Source organism: Belonocnema kinseyi, chromosome 5, assembly GCF_010883055.1.
Source record: "Belonocnema kinseyi isolate 2016_QV_RU_SX_M_011 chromosome 5, B_treatae_v1, whole genome shotgun sequence".
NCBI lineage: Eukaryota > Metazoa > Arthropoda > Insecta > Hymenoptera > Cynipidae > Belonocnema > Belonocnema kinseyi.
This window is the reverse complement of record NC_046661.1, coordinates 852,154-875,101: the sequence shown is the minus strand read 5'-3', so window position 1 is coordinate 875,101 and position 22,948 is coordinate 852,154. Positions and strand designations below refer to the sequence as shown.

The 22,948-nt window shown below is 29.7% G+C and overlaps 1 protein-coding gene across 1 annotated transcript in view; it reads left to right on the top strand.

Moving 5' to 3' along the window:
- LOC117172823 (head-specific guanylate cyclase) overlaps positions 1–22,948 on the top strand; it is a 373,978-nt gene that overhangs the window by 32,821 nt on the left and 318,209 nt on the right. The window lies entirely within an intron of this gene.

Sequence of the window (22,948 nt, the reverse complement as noted above, 5' to 3'; positions counted from 1 at the left end):
TTAATCGGGATTATAATATATCCGTCGGATACTGGTATAAAGGTTTCTCTGTGCAGCAAATACGGAGATTGGTTACAATTTATTTCGGCATATGTTTTGAAAAGACTCGACTCACAAGTTCGACTTTCGAATAACTTAAGATTAGGTTGATTTCTTTTACAAATTAAATAGTTTGCTATTGGCTTACATTGATCAGCTGTTTATTTATTTGTTGGAACGTAAGAGTCTCTGTATTTAATAACTAGTTCATGGTCAGGTATAATGGACAGATAAAGGATAGCTTTCTTTTCTGGGATAGGGATGATTTTTAACAAGGATCCTTCTTGCTGTTCTAGAACAGGTATGTCTAGGATATAAGTAAGGAGTCCTTGGATTATTGCTACTGAAAGTGAGCTAATGTCAATAATGTGTTGATAGTTTTCTTCTTTGTTATCGAAGTGGTATCTAGTCCTGTGGTGTTGCTCGAATCCTTCTAAAGTGTTTTTTAGGATTTCAGGTGTTAGGATTTGAGGGTGTACTATTCCGTGTTTTCCGTCATTAATTGCATTTATAGCTGTGTCAATATCTTCATTCAATTCATCGATTAAGAGAGTAACTAGGATCAGTTTAGTATTAACAATGTTGTCTTTTGTATTATTATTCACAAGTTGACTTAACCTTTGAGCTGTCCCTAATTCTTTCTTGAGTTCTTTCTTTATTGCTGAATATTCTGTTGAAGAGGAATCTAATACAAGTTTGAGGATTTTTGTATGATTGGTCAATACAGATGCTATCTTTTTATTATCAATATACAATTTGTCGAATTCAGAGTTAATTTGATTCAGATCGGATTCAGAGAGGGTTCCAAATAGCGTTTTAGAAATTTCCCCCACAAAGTTTGCTAATCCTCTCTTTTGTCTTTGTTTTCCTAAAAGTTTATGTAAAATCGAAATTTTTGAAGTTAGTGTATTGTACCTTCATTTCATTAATTTCATTTCTTCTTTAGATGCGCAGGACATTCCACATACTCGTTCGGCTGTTATTATGATATGATCTATTGCTTCTATTCTTTCCTCAGTTGTTGTTAGATTTATACCTATTATTAGCCTCCATTCTTCGTTATATAAGTGTACCTTGTTAATTTCTTCTACATATACATTTCCTTCTAAGTTTTCTATTGAATAGTTAGTTTTCGCTGCCGTGATTAGGATTGAGAGTAGGGTTATCAACACAAGCTCCATCTAAAAAATAAGGCATGCATTGATCTATGTGTATCCTTATAATTTTATTATCGTGTCTAATTTTAAGGTTATTATTCTCTAATATTTCCAGTATTTCCCCGGGACCTTTCCAGCTTGGATCTAGCTCATTCTGTTTAGAATTATTTTTTCATTTAACCCAATCCTTTTCTTTATAAATTGGGTGTTTCCTAATTATTTTATCTTCTAATAATTTCTTAGTTTTTTCCTGTTCGATTTCAATTCTTTCCTTAATTCTTCTTAGGTTTTGTTCATGTTTAGATTTTCATTTTTTGACTAAGTCATAGTAAGTCAGATTTGCAGAAGGGTTAATTGTTGAAGGGATGTTAGGCTCTCTTCCAAAAGTAGCCTCAAATGGTGATATTCCAAGGGTGTCGTTTTTCATAGTATTAATTGCGAAATTGATATATTTTAAATTATCATCCCATTCATTATTATTTTCAGCAATAGAGGTTTTGATAAGGTTTTTTAACATAGAGTGCATACGTTTAATATTATCGTTAGATTGGGGGTGAAACGCAGTTGTTTTTACATGTTAGATTCTCAATGCTTCTTCAAATTGTTGCATAAGTTCGGAGAGAAAATTTTGACCTTGGTCCGTCAGAATAGTTTTTCGGGCTCCAAATATATAGATGTATTGGTCAATTAAGTTATTAATAATTGACTCTGTAGTCTCGTTTTTCAGAGGTATTAACAATGTATACCGTGTTAATCGGTCTTGTAAGCTCAATATATATTTGTTTCCTTGAGTAGTTTCTGGTAGGAGTCCAAAGATGTCAAGTGCAATTTTTTCATTAGGTTTGGTAGAAATGTCTGGTATTATGCTACTAGTTCGGTTTGTGATCCTAGTAGTCTTCTGTAGTTGGCAAATGGGACATGATTTAACGTATTTTATTACATCATCATACATTCCTACCCAATATCCTAATTTCTTAGCCCTATCTATCGAATTCTTTTCTCCTAAATGCGTTGAGTGGGTTTCAATTATTATTTTTCTTTTTTCTTCTTTTGTGAGTTCTCTAGTATTTGAGAAGCACAAGTGGAATCTAGATTCGCGATATATGTTAGAAAGGTATTCTATCATTTCTTGAATTATTTCTTTTTCAAATGGTGTAAATAAAGGGTCTCCAAAAGCTAATCTAATTAAGGTAACTTTCCTGGATTTAATTTCGTCAATTATCCATCCTAGTTTTCTTAACCATTCTTCTTCATTGAAAGGTGGCATTTCTTCTTTTTTCGTATAAGTCCACAGTTTTCCTACGGCGTTGGGTTTAATTTTAACTGTGCCTGAGACTGGATTTGATCTCCATTCTATGAAATCTTGTTAGAATTTGTCTTCTATGAGTTCCTTTTCATGTTCTTCCAGCGTTTTTTCTGGGGCTTCTGATGATGGACCTGGGGTTTCGGGCGAAGGCTCTCTTATTCTTCTGTGAGGTATTTTAATTTTATTTTTCCCTTCTAATTTCATTTCACTAGTTTTAATAGGTTTATTAATTGTTATAGGTTCTGGAGTATTCAAGTTTCGGCTAACACGGGTGTCAAACAATACAATGTCGAGAAGTTCATTTTCAATTTTCTCAATATCGATTTCTTCTAAAGCTTGTTCTGAAAGATATTTTTCATTGATTGGAAATAATCTCGATAAACAGTCGGCTGCTTTATTTTCTTTACCCTCTACGTACTGAATTTCGTATTTATACTCTTCTAATTTAATTCTCCGTCTCAATAATTCTGAGCTAGGGTCCTTACAATTGTGTAACCGAATTAGCGCTCTATGATCAGTTTGGATTTTGAATTTATTTCCTAAGAGGTACTGTCTTGGGCGCTTAACTGTCCATATTATTGCTAAAAGTTCCTTTTCGGACGTACTGTAGTTTTGTTCTGCAGGATTTAAAGTTCGCGATATAAATAAACATGGGTGTCCATTCTGCGATAAAACAGCTCCTAATCCTTGATCTGAAGCATCTGTCGTGAGTGTAAATTGTTCTTCAAAGTTTGGAAATTTTAGGACAGGTGCTGTGCAAAGAGCATTTTTAAGTTTACTGAATGCGTTTTCGCATTCCGTTGTCCAATTGAAAGGAATATATTTTTTGGTTAATAGTGTAAGGGGTTTGGCTACTGACGAGATATTCTTTATGAATTTTCTGTAATATCCAGCGAGTCCTAAGAATGATTGGATTTGTTTCACTGTGGTTGGATTCTTGAAATCCTGTACAGCTTTGATTTTCACAGGGTTGGGTTTAACTCCATCTTTAGTAATTAAATGTCCCAAATAATATGGGAATCATTCCTTAAAAAATGAATAATGTTTCCAAATATTGGTAATTCTTCTACCCAAAAACAAATATTTAATATGCTACCTGGATTGAATGTAATTGACGTTGTAATTGATCATGTTGAAAAAAATCTATTATTCAGATGTTGTAATCATATTTAAACAGAAATATTGAAACGTAAATTGAACAAAACAAATAACTCTAGTCAATAGTATCAACACTAAATCCGAATAATGCATTATATTGTTCATGAGAATAAAGAAATAATAAATATATTTATATACAAAGCATACCATACTATACAAATGTATATTTCTTGAAATTAAAGATGGAGTTCTTTCCCCGATAGTCTAGTGAAAGAAATTATTTCAGATTAGTAGTTAAATTTAGAAACATATTTTAATCGAAACTCATAGAAATTATAAACAGAAATTTTACGTTCAGTATCATTTTAAAAAGAAATATAGGTCGCAGCAGAATTTGGTATTTAACATAAAATACTCGATGAAAAGTTGTCCTTCCAAATGGGCAGTATCACTTGGTCCCGGAAAGTATAGTAATGTGTACAAAACTTTCGAGGCAGTGGGCATTCCACTTCAGTGCTCGGATTTGCGTGATGCACCACGCTTTGCGCACTTGTTTTGGCGTCCTCTCGCTGGTATTCCCGATTTCTGGCGGGTTCACTTTGAAGTATGGGGCCATGCAATGCAAGTAATTTTATGCTTTTGTGATTATTTTGCGACACTATTTTGTCTCCACAATGAGTGAGAGTGAGCCTAAAGACTTTGCGAAGCAGCCAATTATAGATCCAGCTTTAACAAGTAAGTACAGTTCGTTTTTGCTTTTCACCTGTGCCACTTTTAAGGTTACGTCTGAACAAGCGCCACTACAAATTCTACGAATTCGAACAGCATAGAACATCATTTTTATTTATTTTCAAGAGAAAAAGTTTAAAACTCATTTATTTTAATACTTCACGGCAAATTTTGAATCTGTTTTTTAATAATAAAAGTACAGATTTTTATATTTTAAAAGATATGAATGAAAATTGTTTAGAATACAAATTTTTTGAAGGGACGATAGCATTAACATCGCATGCAGGAAAATGTTGAAAAATGTTGGAAAAATGGGAAAATATGAAACAGCTCTATTAATTTAGCAATATTATTTGTCATTTTTAAAATAGTGGTATTTTTAATTCTGAAATTATCGTTCTAGATCAACAGGATGGGATAAGTCAGCATAAGTCAGCAAGGCCATCAGACGCTGAAGTACAAGAAGTGTTTTTTATCGTCGTTCCTTGACTTGGAAGCCATGGAGATTACTTAAATACCATTTCATATCTAAAATACTAATAGTAAGCACTTAAAACTATTCAATTTAAAACATTTTCAGTTTCACAATATAAAGTTTCGAAAATACAAAATTTAAAACTGCTGAAGTACTATCACTTAAAATAATAATCTGTCCAATATTAGATATTTTAATTTAAAACTCTAAACTATTTGAACTTAAAATAAAATAATTTAGAATTTTCCAATCTAAAATATTGAAATTTACAGTCTCAAACGACATTTCCAGTATGTCTGCAAGATGCACTATTTTTAATTCTAGGTCATTTCCCAGATCTCTTGTGATCATTTTTTTATTTTTCATAGTCATTTTAGAAAAGTTCAAAAGAGTTTATTGATTTCAAGAGATTTTCAAACATTTCAAGAGATTTTTAAAAATTTTAAAAGATTTCAATGATTTCTGATTTGGAACAGAGAATTTTGAAAAAAAAGACAAATCAGGATTTGGACCGGAATTTTTGAAAATTTTCGTTCCTTGTCAAAAATTATCTGTCCCAAGTCAAACAATAATTTTTTACGAAAATTCCCTCTTTTAAGCTCGAAAATAAAATTATTTATTGAAAAGCCCTGTTCCAAAGCCAAAATTGTAATTTATTATTGGAATTCCCTGTTTGAAAATCAAAATAATAATTCTTAATGTAAATTCCACAACTCAAAGCCTAAATTAAACTTATTCAAAATCAAATTTCTTTCAAAAAGTTCCTTGTTGCCAATCAGAATTTGATTTATTTACAACATTTTTCATTATGATTTCTAATCTTTGAAAGAGGAAAGTTTTAAATTCTGGCAAATTTTTATTCGTAAAGAAGGATTTTTAAATTCAAACATATTCTAATTTAGAACAAGGAGTTTTTCAAATCTGCCAAGAAAAAATGATAATTCTTTGCGAAGTTCTCTGTTCCAAAGACAAAGTTATAATTCTTTACGGGAATTTAAAAATTTTTTTTTATTTATTCCTTGTCCAAACTCAGAATTATATTCCATTTAAAAAGCTTCCTATACCCAGCTACAATTACATTAGCTGATAAGATTCTCTGTTACAAGTTAGAATTACACTTATTTATAGAAGTTTATGTTACAATTGAAAAATTAAGTAATTCCTTTTTTCTAAAGTTTGGCAGAGGAAAGTTTAAAATTCTTGCAAGTTTTTATTTGTAAAAAAAAACATTTTTTAATTCAAAGACATTCTAATTTGGATCTAGGAAGTTTTAAAGTCTGACGAATTCCGATTTGTAATAGTTATTTTTTTTCTTAAATTCAACTTTGAAGTTCTTCTTAGAGACGTAAAAGATTTGTTATTAGTAACGAAAAATAAAATCCGTTACGTTGACATAATAACAATATTATATAAATATTCCTTACAGACGGCAGGAGAGATGGATAATGCTGTGATGGGATCTTTACAGAAAATCGAAGCATCCTACGTCTACGTCGATACGAATATTAAATATAAGGTTATGCGAGTCCTATGCATGCAATTGACTTGGCGTACAAGATTTTTTTTCGCCCTTGACATCGAATACCCGCTTAAAGCGGTTCATGTATGGTTATTCATACAAAATGTTGGATTTGATATGAAAAATTTGACAGATATACTAGGTTTTAGCGTTAATAGTTAAATTGGACCAAACAAATTAATCAACTTTACAAATCTTTCCGTAAGACGAAAAATAATAATTTTATCATATATTTATTTAAGCTAGCTTCACTTCACTTTCATTATAAGATTATTTTCACGTGGAGTATCATTTAAAAAATATGTAAATTCTTAAATAAATTATTTAGAATTTGACTTTGAAAAAAGAGCTGTTTACTATTATTTTTAATTTGGTTTTAAAATAAGCATGATATCAACAAGTTCAACCCATTTCTAAGCAGATGCTATAAAATCTTACATTTAATTTTTTCTTTTTCTGCGCATTCTCAGCGTTCAATGTGCATAACTCGGGATCTAGATTCACCGTATTAACCATTTTTGTGTTTTATATAGAGCTTTATTATCTATAATATACTTCTTCTATAATATACTTCTAAATGTTTTAAATGTATGTGCAATCCTATGAATAGTTTGAAATCTTAGTGATTTTTTTTTAAATTGCAAGTCCTTGAAAGATTTGTAAAATTTTTCAAAATATCTTGAAAACTTCATAAATTCTTTTAAGTATTCGTACTCTCGTTTCGAAATATTTGTACAATCAGTGGAATATTTGAAATCTCCAAAAATCTTGCAAACAATTTGAAATAATATAAAGTATTTTAAATGTTTATATAATCATTTAAAATTTTCGATTTCCTTGTGATTCTTTTTTAATCTTTCAAAGTATGTAAAATCTATATGCATGAAAATAAAAAAGTCCAGGAGGATCTAGAAATAATTTTTGTAGTATACAAAAACTTTCTTATGTTCAAAATATATTACTTTTATACGTGAATATACAATTATAAAACCGACTGTGAAATGATCATATTCATTTATGAGTCTTATGGCTGACTGATCTAATATGCACTTCTTATATATTCAAATTTCATACAATTTTAAAAATATATAGTACTCAAAGTGTTTCAAGTACGTACACACATTATTATTATTATTATTACACCATTAAGCTATTGCCCTTTCAGGGTAGGCGTGACTCACTCGGTAGGGGAAAGGAATAGTGTGTGAAAGGGATAGAGATTTTTCAGATTGATCCAGAATTCTCGTGCTGTTTAAGTAAATAACACGTTGGTTCCGCAACACTACTCCGACCCAGGTTGCTGATCAATCTCTCTAGCAATCACCCCAAGCGAAGAACCTCACGAAATCGTTATGTAAGGTTCCCCACTTGGGTCAATTAGTGGCCAAGGTCTTTTGTTTCAGGCGTCATTCACTCTACTGACACTCTATTTATTAACTATTTGCCGCCATACTTTTCTGTCCTAGCATACTTCTCTAGTTTCTTTTATGTCCATGCATTTTTTCATGCAGGCTCTCGTGTTTCTGTGACTTCTTATGTCTCTTCTAACTAGGGTCTCATTCACTGATTCTAACCATTCTTTTCGCGGTCTTCCTCTGGGCACGCTGCCATTTACTTTAGCTTGATACACTTGTTTCGTTAGTCGTTCATTCGGCATTCTCTCAACATGCCCGAACCATCTTAACTGATTTCTTTCCCATGTGTCTAATAGCGTCTCTTCTGCACTACATTCTTTTACTATGATCTCGTTACTTACTTTGTCCATCATAGTTTTCCCGCATATTATGCGCATATATCTCATGTCATGCATATCTCATATTATGCTCATGAATCCCGACAAATATATTTTATTTATGAAACGTAGAAAATAGAGACCACAAAATTTAGAAATTCTAATTAAAAAAAATAAAATTAGTGTTAAATTGTTTAAACTCCAAATGACTTGAAAATGTACCTACCTTTTTACCTTTCTGTTTCATATATTCTATTCCTATACTTAGCAAAATAAATTTTTCGTCGGAACAAAATGAAATATTAATACAGTGAACTTAAATCTTTGAAAAAATCAAAACATATTTGTGTTTGATATCAAATTAATCAGGAATCGACAAAAAAGCATAATATGTAATCATATTTCAACTTTAACTATTCATTAAAGAATGTTAATAAGCATATGCGTTTCAGAGTGGCAAAAGAACGTTCTCGCGAGCTGTACGCTCCACTAGGGCCAAAACATAAAATTACATTTGCTGAAGTGTGGAACAATTTTTTTAAGCTGATTTAGGAAAATTACAAAAATAATTATTCTTTTCTTTAAAAGTAATATGTTTGATATTACCGACTACAGACGTTTTACTACCGGTACTTCTGTTTTCTTTTCTGCAACTGAACCCATTAAGTCCTAAAACAAAAGAAATTTCTCTCTTACGTTTGACCTTGAATAATTTTATAAAAAAGGGAAAGAATTTCTTGTAAAATACTGTTTTCTACTATTTTGGTGTATGCTTCACACGATGCAATGGCTTAAAAAACAAAAAATATTGATTTTCGATTAATAATTAACAAATTAAAAAAATTCCTTTTTTTAATCATTTTTTTTCCATCAAAAATAGATGGGACAGGAATTTTTTTATACGGTCTTAAATATGAACAGAAGTGCACAAAATGTGCGAACTTTTCAAATCTGTTGAGTTTTTTTATCTTCGATTTTTTCAAACAAAATGGCGGCCAAGAAACGGAAACTAAAAAATTTTAATTTCGTTTTATCGAGATTTTTCGTGATTTTTTCGCTCAAATCGTATAAATATTTAATTATTCCATTAAAAAGGTACTTGAATTATTTATTTTTTAATAGAATTAGAATATTCAATGTTAAATAGGTAAAATCATGATATTAAGATCATAAAAATAATTTTATTGCTATTTTACGTAATTTTCATACCAAAATCCAATGCAATGAGTGAAATAACGATTCTGTGATTCACTGGTATTATTTTTATAAAATTAAAAGTAAATGTTTACTGATGTACAATTTTAGATGACTCTGCTGTATAATACTGAAGTTGAAGCAGAATAATCGAAGAACAGTGGAATCGTGGCTATATCCTCTCTGACTTATATCCTCTCGCGCTTATATAACTGCATAACTTTCATTTATGTCTGCTTAACATTCACCACCTGTGCTACTAAATATTTGTATTTTTTGTAAAAAAAAACTATTCAAATAACTTTTTACTGAAATAATTAAATACTTATATGGTTTGAGCGAAAAAATAACCAAAAATATCGTAAAACGAAAATTAAAATTTTTGGTTTCCGTTTTCGGCGGCATTTTAAAATAAATTCTTTGCATTTTTTATGACACTATTCAAGCTCAAACGTAAGAGAGAAATTTATTCTTTTTGAGACTTAGTGGGTTAAGCCTCGACCAAAACAGACCAATTTTCAAACCGAAGTAGAAGCTCATACGTGCGCTTCTTTTTTGGTTTCGTAACTTTTATTTGCACACGGCTTCGCATGGGTACCCTCTGACAAGGCAGAATAAATTATTGTGCAACACTACACATTTTTATGTAAGTTTGGAAAAAACATTAAAATGTCGGTGCTTACAAATTTTCATATATTACAATCGTTAATAATAATATTGGTTATATGTTCGACTACGAGTGATTAGTCACAGTAAAATATATGGATAAGTATATGTCAAGAGAAAATATAGTACAGAAAATTTCGATGAAGCAAAATATTCAACTGAAATGATTATGAAATTACTGAAAGAAATTAATAAAAAGAAATAATTACTGAAACTAATGTACATACCCGTGTAGAAATTCCAATTTGGATCTGATCGAGGCCAGATCGGGCAGAATTTGACCCAAATCAGGCTACCTAGATGGGGACAGACTCGAAATGAATAGCAATGCCCGATCGGGGCCCAAGCGCTGCGCCCAGAGATAACCATGCCTGGCCCCGATCGGGCCTATATGAATTTATATTTCTTATTCTTAATTGAAAGGGATTCTTAAATAAAATAATATTAAAATCGAATATATCACCTCAACTGAAATTTAAGAATATAAATATCAGGTTATCTAACAGATCGCGATATGAAAAAATTGAAGTATGTGTGACATTTTTTTCCGAGCAAACGTAAAAAGTCAAACGACGCAATAGAACAGCCAGCATTTGTGTATGATAAGCCATTTAAGTATTTTGCAATATATTTTTGGTTTTCATTTGTAAATGAAAGTTGCTTTCAACTTCTATATTGAACTTAATTGTGAAAAGTTATTTGGAAATAAGTGGATTATAATATCGCACAGGCTCTTTAAGTTATTTTTACAAAAGCGAATATAAATAAAAAGGTTGTATTTACATTCCGATTGTACCAAATAACCTAAAAATACGTGAGAATAAATATGTTTATGACGTCATTGTTGATCTCATTTCGTTTTCACATTCAACAAATGAAATATTACTTTCGATACTTTTCTTATGAATAAATAACCTCATTTCGAGGTTAGGTTTCATCTTAACATTCTTAATAAATTTACTTATTATAGTCTTCAACACGCAATTCAGGAATATTTTGAAGTATACTATACCTACACACTCGTCTTGTGCTCACTTTTGGCATTTTTTCCCGCTTATTTTGTCACTTTTACGAATAATAATTTAAATATTTTTGACGCTTGACACTTTTCATTGAAACTTGGGCGATTTGGGGTAACCCTTTTTAGTCTCCGAAATTTAGGGAGCGCCATCTACTGGCAAGCTTGGCTGTTAAGCCGGAGTCTAGAGGGGGCCAAATTTAATAAACACAAAATTGCGTGCTCGATCTGGCCCAAATCGGAAATAAGGCAAACATTTGGCAATTTCTGCACGGGTAAAAGTTTTTACCATTATATAGTTCAAAATCTAAAAAATAGTTAAGTTCTGATTTTTTTATGAAAGTTCTTTAAAAAATTATTAATTATTGTAACTTTAACAAATAACTTAGGAAAGAATCATCGCGAATACAATTTTAGTTAACTTTGTAAACGAATTGTCTTTATTGATTGAAAAATACCCCAACTCTCAATATGTTTATGAACATTGTTTAAATGAATAATAATTATTATAAATTTACAAAGTATCGTAGGAAATGACCGTCCAAAGACATTCTTAGTTCACTCGGTAAACAAAGTATGCCTCTTCCTTAACAGAATAGCCAAGCTATAAATATTTTAATTAAAATTCTTGAAATAAGTAAAAATTAACTTGCTGAAACAAGGGCAAACTCTTAATTTTAAAATTAAAATTGTTTAAATAATCAATAGTTCTTGTAAATTTGCAAAGCAAAATAGAAAAGTGTCATCCGATAGACATTCTAATTTGACCCCGCAAAGAAATTGACTTCTAAAAAAAGGGCAAACTCTAAATTTTTAAATTAAAATTGTTGAAATAATTAATATATCTTGTAAAATTTATTTCTGTACTAAAATTATGAGTCTTCAGTCACAAATAATGTATTTTTAAAAAATATATTTTTGACTGAAATAGTTGACGTTTCCTCCAAAAACATTAGGTTTTTCCCAAAAAGATAAACACTTATTACTTTTAAAAGAAAGAATAATTTTTTTTTTAATTTCTAAATAAATTTATAAAATTTTATCCACACTTCATCAAATGCATTTTTCTGCTTTGGCCCCTCTTCAAAATGTCTAAAATTAGATTTTAAAAATGACACTTTTAATTTGACTCCATGAAAAACCTTCATATTCTGCTTTTTATGTATTGAAATAGTATTTTTAATGAACTTTCATAAAACAATTATTTCAGCAATAGAAAAATGTATGTTGTTTGTTATTGAGCTTTAAAATTAAGTTAGGAATGAGACTATTTATACTTTTGAACTGAAAGTGCAAAATTATTTCAGTATAATTTTGAGAAATGGAAATTTTGAGAAATAAATCAAAATTATGAAATTAATGAATAAGATTTCAAATCTGGCCAAATTTTAGCTTCCGCAAATTACCAAGATAAGTAACATATTGCACCAAAACATTTAAGCAGCTACAGTGGATTTGAGTAAAATTTACTGAACCATTTTTCATGAAGTAAAATTTCACATAAATTTGAAAATTTATCATTTCACTTACAACATTATAAGTCAAGTAACATATTGTTGGAATATTTATAATTCGTACATTTCGATTGTTCTATTTATTAATTAGCAAGAGCTAAATTAAAACAATTTTATGTACAAAATTTTAATCCACACTACTCCCGCTGACTGGCATCGACGGCAACCGTTGGGCTGAGTGATAGGTAGCCCTTGGGGGGGGGGGGGGGGGGGGGGGGGGGGGGGGGGGGGGGGGGGCGTACCCAGGAAGCCGTTAGGAGTTGGCGGGTACCCGTAACAATATGCAATTATTAATATCGTTCTTTTCGGTTTACTTTTACCAAAGATCTCCTACCTAGCCCATCTTTCTACGCTTCGAGTTTTCTTACAATAGACTCAGTAGAGTCATAGACATGGACCATAAAACCAACGGACTATAGGATGGATATTTGGGGCGTTCGAACTAGATTCTAGAACATTCGTCTGCAGGGATTTCCGTAGGGTTTCCCCGAGTTGAAATGAGGGACTTAAGCTTCTTAGCAAAAGCTCTATGTTTTTCACGAGAACCTTGAATTAAATTTTTTCTTTTAAAACAGTCATCCAATTGAAATTCGAAAAGTAATTTAAATATTTTAGTCTATTATAAAAGCGACCTCTCAGTTAGAAGACGACTTGCTACTGAAAAGTTTTTGTTTTTCAAGATATAATTTATCTTTCACTTTTTGAAGAATAAATAATGAGAGTTCTAGGTACTTATGTCAGACTTTACCAATTATTTTATACACCTCAATGAACAGACTGTAATATTGTAAATAATTCTATACGTTTTTATTTTTGTCTTTGTTAATATAGAATGATTTTTTTGTGGTATTCAACTTACAAATTATAAACATTATTAGTTGAAAATTTCGAAATTAATTGAGTTTCAAAATTAGAATGAACCATGGAGATATAACGCATTTTTCAGGGGTTTCACTACTCGGTTTTTGAGTGTACACCATATTACCAAACAGTAACAAGTAGAGTTAACCAGATTTATAAAATCTAAAATCTTTTACCCAGATTAAAAATATTTGAATGATTTCCAAAATTTTTCAAAAAGGATGCAGTACACCAGATTTCAAATATCTAAAAACATTTCAACCGATTTTAACAGGTTTCAAATTATTTTAGAATATTGAAAAAATATAAGATTTAAGATTAATTTAAAATTTCACAGATAGTTTATAAATTTAACAAAAAATTTTCAAACATTTTAAACGTTTTATAAGGATTGCAAAGATTTTAAAGATTTGAAAAAGGCGGATGCAACAGATCTTGAACATTTCCAAAAATTTTCAAACATAAAAAAGATTTCAAAGATTTTAAAGACTCTGATAAACAAAGATTAACAAACATTACAAAGATTAAAAAAAGATTTCACAAATATTTCAAAAATTTCGTAACAATTCTGAAACCGTTTGGTTCGAAATTTGAATTTTCGTTTTTTTGGACAGCTTTTTCGATTAATCAAACCAAAATAAAAAGTCCTAAACAGAAATGATATGAAATTTTTTACATTAGTCTTAAAAGCTGCAATTCCCCCATATGGAACTGTTTTTTGCATCTCACGCCGTTTGGCTAAGCATTTCAATTCGTTATTTTGCTCATAATATTTTCGATAAATAAGACCGTAATGACAAGATATAAATAAATTGTTAAAAGAAATTTTGTAGCAGTGTTCAAAAGCTGAAATTCCTTTTTGAGACTTCTTCTCGTATTTTACGTCGTACCGCTCAAAATGTGAATTTTTTTATAGTATTTTCGATCAATTAAACCAAAATATCAAGGCTTATTTGTAAATGGTTGATAACAAAATTATGTCCTTTAAAAGGGAATTATTATTCCTTTCAACTTTTATACGCATATGTCGTCTTTTGGCTTACAATTTGAATTTTCGTTTTCTGCATCTAATTTTCGATGGATAAAACCATAACTGTCGGTCTTAAGACGTTGAGATCGGCTGAAAAACTAAGGTCTAAAATTTTGACGATTCTAAAACTTTCGGAATAATAAATGGTGAAAGTGCAAAAAAATTTCAATATACATTCTTTTAAATAACATCAATGCTAGTACCGCATTCCTAAGATTTCAAACAAAATGAAATTGCGTTTTTAACAAAAGAGTTGAGTCTTGTTGTTAAATAGGCAAAGGTTTTTAAAAACATTCGAGTTTCTTAAACTGTAAAGTTGAATTTTTAAACAAAAGAGATCAATTTTCCACGAAATATTGGATTTTCAAACCAACGCAATTAATTTTGAACTAAATAGTTACACGTAAAACCAAGTGGTTAAAGTTTCAAGAAAAAAATACGCATTTTCAAGAAAAATATTTTATCTTTTACCAAGCTCTTGATGTTTTAAGCAAAAAAGATGACTTTTCTACCGCAACAGATAAATTTGAAACCGAAATGGATTAATTCTCTGTTCAACAAACCATTTGAATTTTCGATTAAAAAATATGGCCTCTTAACCAAACAGTTGATTCTTCGTAATATAGTATAATTCTCATAAAAATAATTATATTTTTCACAAAACAGTAGAATTTTCCAACAACAAAGATGGGTTCTAAACCCTGACTATATTTACAGACTTTTCAAATGTAAGGAATTAACTTCGGTGAAAATTTTGTTGGTTATGAAAAACAAACAATACGTCTCATCTTTTGCATTGCAAAAAATATATTTGAGCCATAAACAATTTTGTTACGTCACAAAGACCAGTCTGTCCGGATTTTATATTTGAAATAAGCATGTTTTTATCTTTCAAAAAAGAGAATTTTTATATTTAAGCTTTTGACATTTTTTGTCTTCATCAATCAATATAACCCAATGCACCTGAAAACTCGCCAATAAATAGATATACTTAAGTATAGGTACATATATTCCGATTTTTTAAATCTAAAATCTATATATAATACACCTGGGATTGCTATACAATATGCATAGATCTAACTGTACATTTTATAGGTTATGTGAAAAATGTTAGAATTGTATGAGAGATTACTCTTAAGCATTAAACAGATTAGAAACAAAAATGTCACTATCAAAAATCGAAAACAATATTCTTCAATGCAAAGAAAAGTTCCCTGAATTAAAGAAATATATTCACTACACGCAGAAAAAAGAAATGTAATATTTACTAATCAAGAATTGTAAAGGGTTTCTTGTAACCGTAATAGTATAAACTGCTTTTAATAAGAGGGTGAAAATGTCAAAATCACTTATCATTTCGTAAATATCACAGTGAAATTAAGGTTAATTAAACGGCTATCCTTCAGTAAAATAAACCTCTACTCCCTCGTATTACATAATGAACGACATGTAAAATCTACTGAACCGAGATTACAATAGTAGTGCAGTGGGAATTTCCGAAAGATCGGTACATGCTACCGATCCGATCGGTTTACTTAACTCGCCCCTAAAGTTGCAACGCAACCTATCCGCGCGGAGAACCGGGTCAATTCACAACGCAATCGGCAATGAATGGATTGCATCACCTAAAAAACATTCCTTTTTTACATTTCTGTGACAGTCGTCACATTACTCCATATTCCCACTTTGCAAGGAAGGGGTTTTATAAAAATAATACAATTTTGTATGGAACAACTTATTTACAGATCGCGGACACTTGAAAGTTTATTGGAGCAAGACGTGTTTTTGTTCCGTGACTGTTTAGCTGACATACAGATATGATGTGAATGCTAGAACTTGTTTGTGTGCCGCGATGGCATGGTTGCGCATTCAGAAGTCGTTCCCGAGGTCACCACCCTCAGTTACAAATGCATTTCAAAATTATTTTAGATATCGCAACTCGTATACTAGTGTAGTGGTTAAGATTGTTGACTTGCGTGCTTAGGTTTATGCGTTCGAATCCCCCCCCCCCCCATTGCGTGCGAAATTTTAATTATATTATAAGCATTATAACTTACAAAAAACGATTAATTATAAGTATATCCGAAAATATTTATAAGAAATAACCGTGCGCTTATTTATTAATTCTTTTTTAGCAATACTTTTTCACAATTTATAGTAATGTCCTAACTGTAGTCTACGCCGATAACATAATTCAGATCTGTTTATATTATTCGTTAAAGTAACCATCATTGATAGTCATTCTTATTTGCCCATAATTGTAACGTTGACTGAACTGGCATGTTGTCCAAATACGTACTAGGAAGACCGGTAGATTTAACTCGGTTTTCAGTAAAATGTAAGATTCTTTTTTCTGCGTGTAGCTTTCACTCGGAAACAAGTTTATTTGGTGGAAGTGTGTTCAAGTACCGAAAAAATCGGTTAAATCGAAATTTCGTTAGAAGTAGACCCTTTTCCACCTCCATTTATACCAAAAAATCCACCTATTTCTACCGAACTTTCAGTACCTGTAGCCACGGTATTACTTTATTCAAAGACATTTATTTAGTTCAAAGCAATAATTCTTTGTTTGAATACAGATCTTTCTTTAATTGGAGATGATTTCCTTGATTTGAAAGTATATTTTGGTCGAATAAAGAAAATTATGTTAAATGCACTATATCTTCAATTCAAGACGAATATTGTTCTGCTATTTTCATAAATATTTACAGTAGAAATTAAATGCAATTTTGTTCAACTTTGATTAATGTTTATTTGTTTAATGATTGCTCATGACATGATATTCACATTTTATACTCTAATATGAGTATTTATCGTGCTCGATTTCTAAAACAAAAACAACGTAGCACTATTTAATTTACAACTTTTTACTATAACTTAGATTTACATACATTCTTAATTTTGAAATTATACAATCTAATTTTTAAAAAATCGAAATTAAAGTGATATGACTTAGAAAATACGACAACTTCAAGTCGGTTATGTTTAAAATTGTGCAATTTTAAATGTTTGGCTTTTAACGTCTTGAAGTTACAAGCATTATATTTAATTATAATCTTTATTGAAAGAATATTTCATGAAAGATATATAATTATCTCTCTAAATCACTAATTGAGTTTCATAATTTTTGAAAATCATTTTCGGATTTTATTTTTTATGGCTTTTTTTTGTAAGTTGAGAAATTAACATTATCCAGAAAAAAATTACAATAACATTTTTAAGATAAATATATTGTGTACATATTTATAACTTAAGAATAAATCTAAATATTTCAATTCTTTTCGCAATGTTGTCTTAAAGAACTTCAAAAAATAGTTAATCATGGAGATTTAATTATATAATGTCAATGGAAATTCTTAATCACTCGGTGATTCAATAAGATCTAGAGAAAAATAAATATTACATGCGAGGCGGTTAAAAAAATTGGTAACGCTCTGGGAGGGGGGGGGGCACCACGAGGTTCAGTCCAACGTTAAACCAATACAGACCTGATACAGAAAATGAGACCGGAGGGGGGTCCAAACTGTCATGAAAAAGTTTTAAGTATTTTTTTAACGGCCTGCAAATATATGTGGTGTCAAAAAATGATCTTTGCAAAGTATACGAGGTGTGTTCAAAAAATAGGTGACTTTATGGTTTTCTCAAAAAATATTCAATTATTCCTCAATATTTATGCTGTCCCCTTCAAAGTAATCCCCCTCAGATATAATACACTTGTGCTAACGCTTTTTCCAATCATCGAAGCACTTCTGATAATCATTTTGTGGTATAGCCTTGAGTTCTTTCAGCGAAGCAGTTTTATCTCCTCAATCGTTGAAAATCAATGTCCTTTCATGGGTCTCTTCAGTTTTGGGAAAAGAAAAGTCACTGGGGTCCAAATCCGGTGAATATGGAGGCTGAGGCATGACTGTGGTGCTGTTTTTGGTCAGAAAGTCTTTCACAAGCACTTTCAAAATTAAGCAATTTTGGAAGAAATTTCGCTGACACACGTCTCATGCACAAAACGTCCGAAAAAATAGCATTGCATGAGCCAACAGATATGCCAACATCTTCAGCAACTTCTTGGAACAGCTTGTACCACTTATACACATTTCTCTTACTCAGAGTAGACTCACCGTATGCAACGAGCTATATAGTCGAAACTGTGAACATATGATCGTGACGAATGTACCAACACAAAAAAACAAAAAATTTAAAACTTGAATGTACGTAGCCCGCGAAAATTGAAAAGTGACCTTACTTTTTGAACACACCTCGTATATCATTCGACACAGAATTTCATGAAACGTATAGATTCATAAAGTCTCAGAAAATTATTCTTGTAGCTTGTTTTGAAAATCTTAAAAATCAGTTGTATCTGTATGGTCTAAAAGATCTAAATTCTCAAAATATAAAATTCTATCGAAGAACCTAGAACTTAATGGAAGAAAAGTGTCCTGAAAATGTTTATTTAATATCTTCTGTTAGCTTTAGTAAATTTCCCGAGTATTCCATCCTTTGAATTGAAGGATTAAACCTAGAGAAGTAAAGAAAAACAAGTATATATTTGCGACTAGATGGCGGAGCACTTCTGACACTCCTGTTAGATCCCATTGATTTTTTTGTTTTTCATGAAATATTTTCAATTTCTTTTAACCGCCATGTCTATGTACAATTCTTTAAATTTTTATGAATTAAAAAGAACATTTTTATCTTGTATAAAAAGGTATTATAATAAGGTATACAAAGGCTATATGAATTGAGAATAAAATTTTCGTTTACAGTAGTTTAAAATCTATATCTTAAGGGCATGTGATACATTATGATGTCACGTGTTACCGACCGTCTCATGTAATTTTTTCCGCCAATTTAAAAATAGGGAAATTAAAATATCGTGCCAGTTTTTTTTTTTTTCTTTATAGGTATTATTATGGGATAGGTCTGTCTGGTCAATTAAAGTTGCTATATTATTGATAAATATTAATGTTTAATATTGGCAATGTTCACCACAGAGGCTTGTATTTCAATTTATTTGAATATTGAGACAGCAACTTCAGAATAAGATGCAAGCGCCACCTCGCAGTTGTGGTCGCTAGGAAAAGCACCCTTCCGGTTTCGTACAGACTCAATCGGTAACGACGATAGAATTGTAAATTTTGTAATGTAAGAAATAAGATATATAAGAAATAATACATGTCAGGGTATAGAAAAATTACCAGACATGTGCTGCCACCTTCTAATTTACGAGACCTCAGGTTTCTCTGATAGTACACTTAGTTGCTTCTTGCGAATTCTTTGTAACCTTACGAATTTTTTTACATCACTTGAATTCTTCGAAAAGTGCTTACTTACTTTATATTTTTTGAATGCTTCTTATTTCTCTAAATTGTGCACAGTCTTTAAAATCTTTGAATTCTTCACATTCGTTTGAATTATATTGTATTCTTTAAGATCTGTCGAATTCTTTCAACCATCTTTAAATCTTTCTATTATATTAGTTTGTTTGAAATTCTTTGAATTCTTTTGCGTTCATAGAATTATCTGAATGTATTTTACATTCTTTAAACTGTTTTGAATGATTTAGGATTCTACAATTGCTTTTTTTGAATCTTAAGAATACATTGAATTATGTTTGATTCTTTGAATTCTTACATTTATTGGAAATATGTTTCGAATCCTTTTGGATTCTTTAAACACTTTTGAATTATGTGAGTTATATCGAAATAGCCTACACGCTTTTCGATTGCTTTGAATTTAGTAAATTCAAGAATGAAGAATGGCTGCAAGTTAAAAATTTATTTATATGATTTTGAATCTTTAAATTCTGTTGAATTCTTTTGAATCTTCGAGATTATACTTATTATATTGAAAGCTTTTGAATTCTTTGAATTCTTTTAGATTCTTTGAATTTTTAGAAATTTTTTTAAATTCTTTTGAATCTTTTGAATCTTTTGAATCATTTGAATTTGTTTTAAATCTGGTTTATTCTTTAGAATTATTTAAAAATAACGAACTAAAATTAAAGAATTTGTTTGAATTCCTTGAAGAATTTGGATTCTTTTAAATTCTTCTGAATTCTTTTGAATCCTTTTAATCCGTTTGAAATATGTGTATTCCTTTGAATTCCCTTGATTTCTAAAATTACGTATTACTCAGTAATAAAGTTTTAATTCTTTGAATTCTTTTGAATATTTTTAAATTCTTTTAATTCTTTTGAATACATTTGAAATTCTTCAAATTTAACATAAAGAATCACTTACTACTTCACAAAAAATGAAGTATACAAAGGTAAATTTACGTTTAACATGTTTTACATTTATTTTATCTATTTAAAAAAACTATATTACTTATTCTTACTCAAAAAGTAAATGCCACCGCCCTCATTCAGCTTCTAACTTTCCATTTGTTAATGTGTAAAAAATTTTTTTATGATTCTTGGAATGCTTTTGGATTCTTTCCAATTTTGTGAATTTTTAAAAGTTATTTTTATTTCTTTTAAATGATTTGAATTCGTTTGGAAGCTGGTGTATTCTTATGAATTCTTTCAATTCAAAAATTAAGTTTTACTTAACATTAATATTAAAAATAAAATTAACAAGAATTCATTTGTATTATTTGAATACATTTGAATTCTTTAAATTATTTTTTTGCATTCGTTTTAATTCTTTGAATGCATATTTATTCTTTGGATTATTTTGAATCTTCAGAATTTATTAAATTCTTTTGTATGCTTTTGAATTCTTAGAATTATTTGTTATTCTTGTAAATTCTTCAAATTATTTTGTATATTTAGACTTTTTTTAATTCTTTTGAATTGTTTGCATTCTGTTGAATTCTTTGAACTTATATTAACTTTTCAAATTCAAATATTAAATATTACTTAAAATTAACAACAACGAACTAGAATTAAAAATTCTTCTAAATCCTTTTAATTCTTTTGAAATGTGTATTCCTTTGAATTCTTCGAATTCAAAATCTAGGTGTTGCTTAAAAATAATATTAGCCACTAAAAATAACAAGAATTCATGTGTAATCTTTGAATACATTCGTATCCTTTCGATTCTTTTGAATTCTTTGCATACATGTGTATTCTTTGGATTCTGTTGAAAATTCAGAATTTATTGAATTCTTTTTAATGCTTTTGAATTCTTTTGAATTCTCTTGAATTCTTAGAATTATTTTTTATTCTTGTAAATTCTTTAAATTATTTTGTATATTTAGACTGATTCGAGTTCTTTTGAATCGCTTGGATTTGTTTGAAATAATTTGTACTCTTTTGAATTCTTGGAATTCAAAAATTAGGCATTACTGAACAATGATATTAGGAAGTAAAAATACAACCAGAATTCACACGAATTCTAAAGATTTCAAAGGATTCACAGAATCCAAATGTATTCAAAGATGAATAATTCATTCTTCTTCTGAATTCTTTGAACTCTTTTGAATACTTCTGAATTCTCTTAATTCTTTTGATCGTTTTAAAATTCTTCAACGTGCAAATAAAGAATCACTTAATTCTGAACAAAAAAGGAAGTGCTCAAAGGTAAATTTATGTTTCAAATGCTTTAAATTTATTTGATCTATTTACAAAAACTATATCACTTACTATTCTTACTGAAAATGGAAAGGGAACCGCCCTCATCTACCCGCTGGGTTTCCATTTATTTAACTGTAGATCATGTTTGTTTTAATTATTCTTTAAATACTTTTGCATTCTTATAACTTTTGTAAATTGTTTCAAGTTATTTTTATTTCTTTTGAATCACTTGAATTCGTTAGCAATCTGGTGTATCTTTTTAATTCTTTTAATTCAAAAATTACGTATTAATTAAAATTAATATTTAAAAATAAAATTAACAAGAATTATTTTTTATTATTGGAATACATTTGAATCTTTTGAATTCTTTTGCATTCGTTTTAATTCCTTGAGTACACGTTTATTCTTAGGATTCTTTTGAATCTTCAGAATTTATTGAATCATTTCAAATCTTTTGAATCATTTGAATTCGTTTGAATTCTGGTGTATTCTTTAGAGTCCTTTGAATTCAAAAATTATGTATAACTTAAGATTAATATTGAAAATAAAATTAACAAGAATTCATTTGTATTCTTTCAATACATTTGGATCCTTTCAATTCTTTTGCATTCGTTTGAATCCTTTGAATTTGTTTGAAATGTGTATTCTTTTGAATTCTTCGAATTTTAAAATGAGGTATTATTTAACATTAATATTAGCAACTAAAATAAGAAGAATTTATTTGTATTTTTTTAATAAATTTGGCTCCTTTGAATTCTTTTGCGTTCGTTTACGTTTACGTTCGAATACGTTTGAATTCCAACATTAGGCATTACTTAGCATTAAAATGACCAAATTAAAACTAAGAATTTATTTGAATACTTTAGCCTAGTGATCCGGCCAAATAAGACAAGATAGTTTACATATAAGACCAAATTAGTGAAGATCTAGCCAATTAAGGCAAGAGAATAAACCTATTCGGCCATCCAAGGCAAGATAGTGCACATATCCGGCCAACTACCAGGTGTATACATATGAAACCGGTATTGCCATTTAGCGGCCAGTAGGCACACTTGTAGGCACTGTCGGAACTTACCATTTGTGCTAATTGGCGT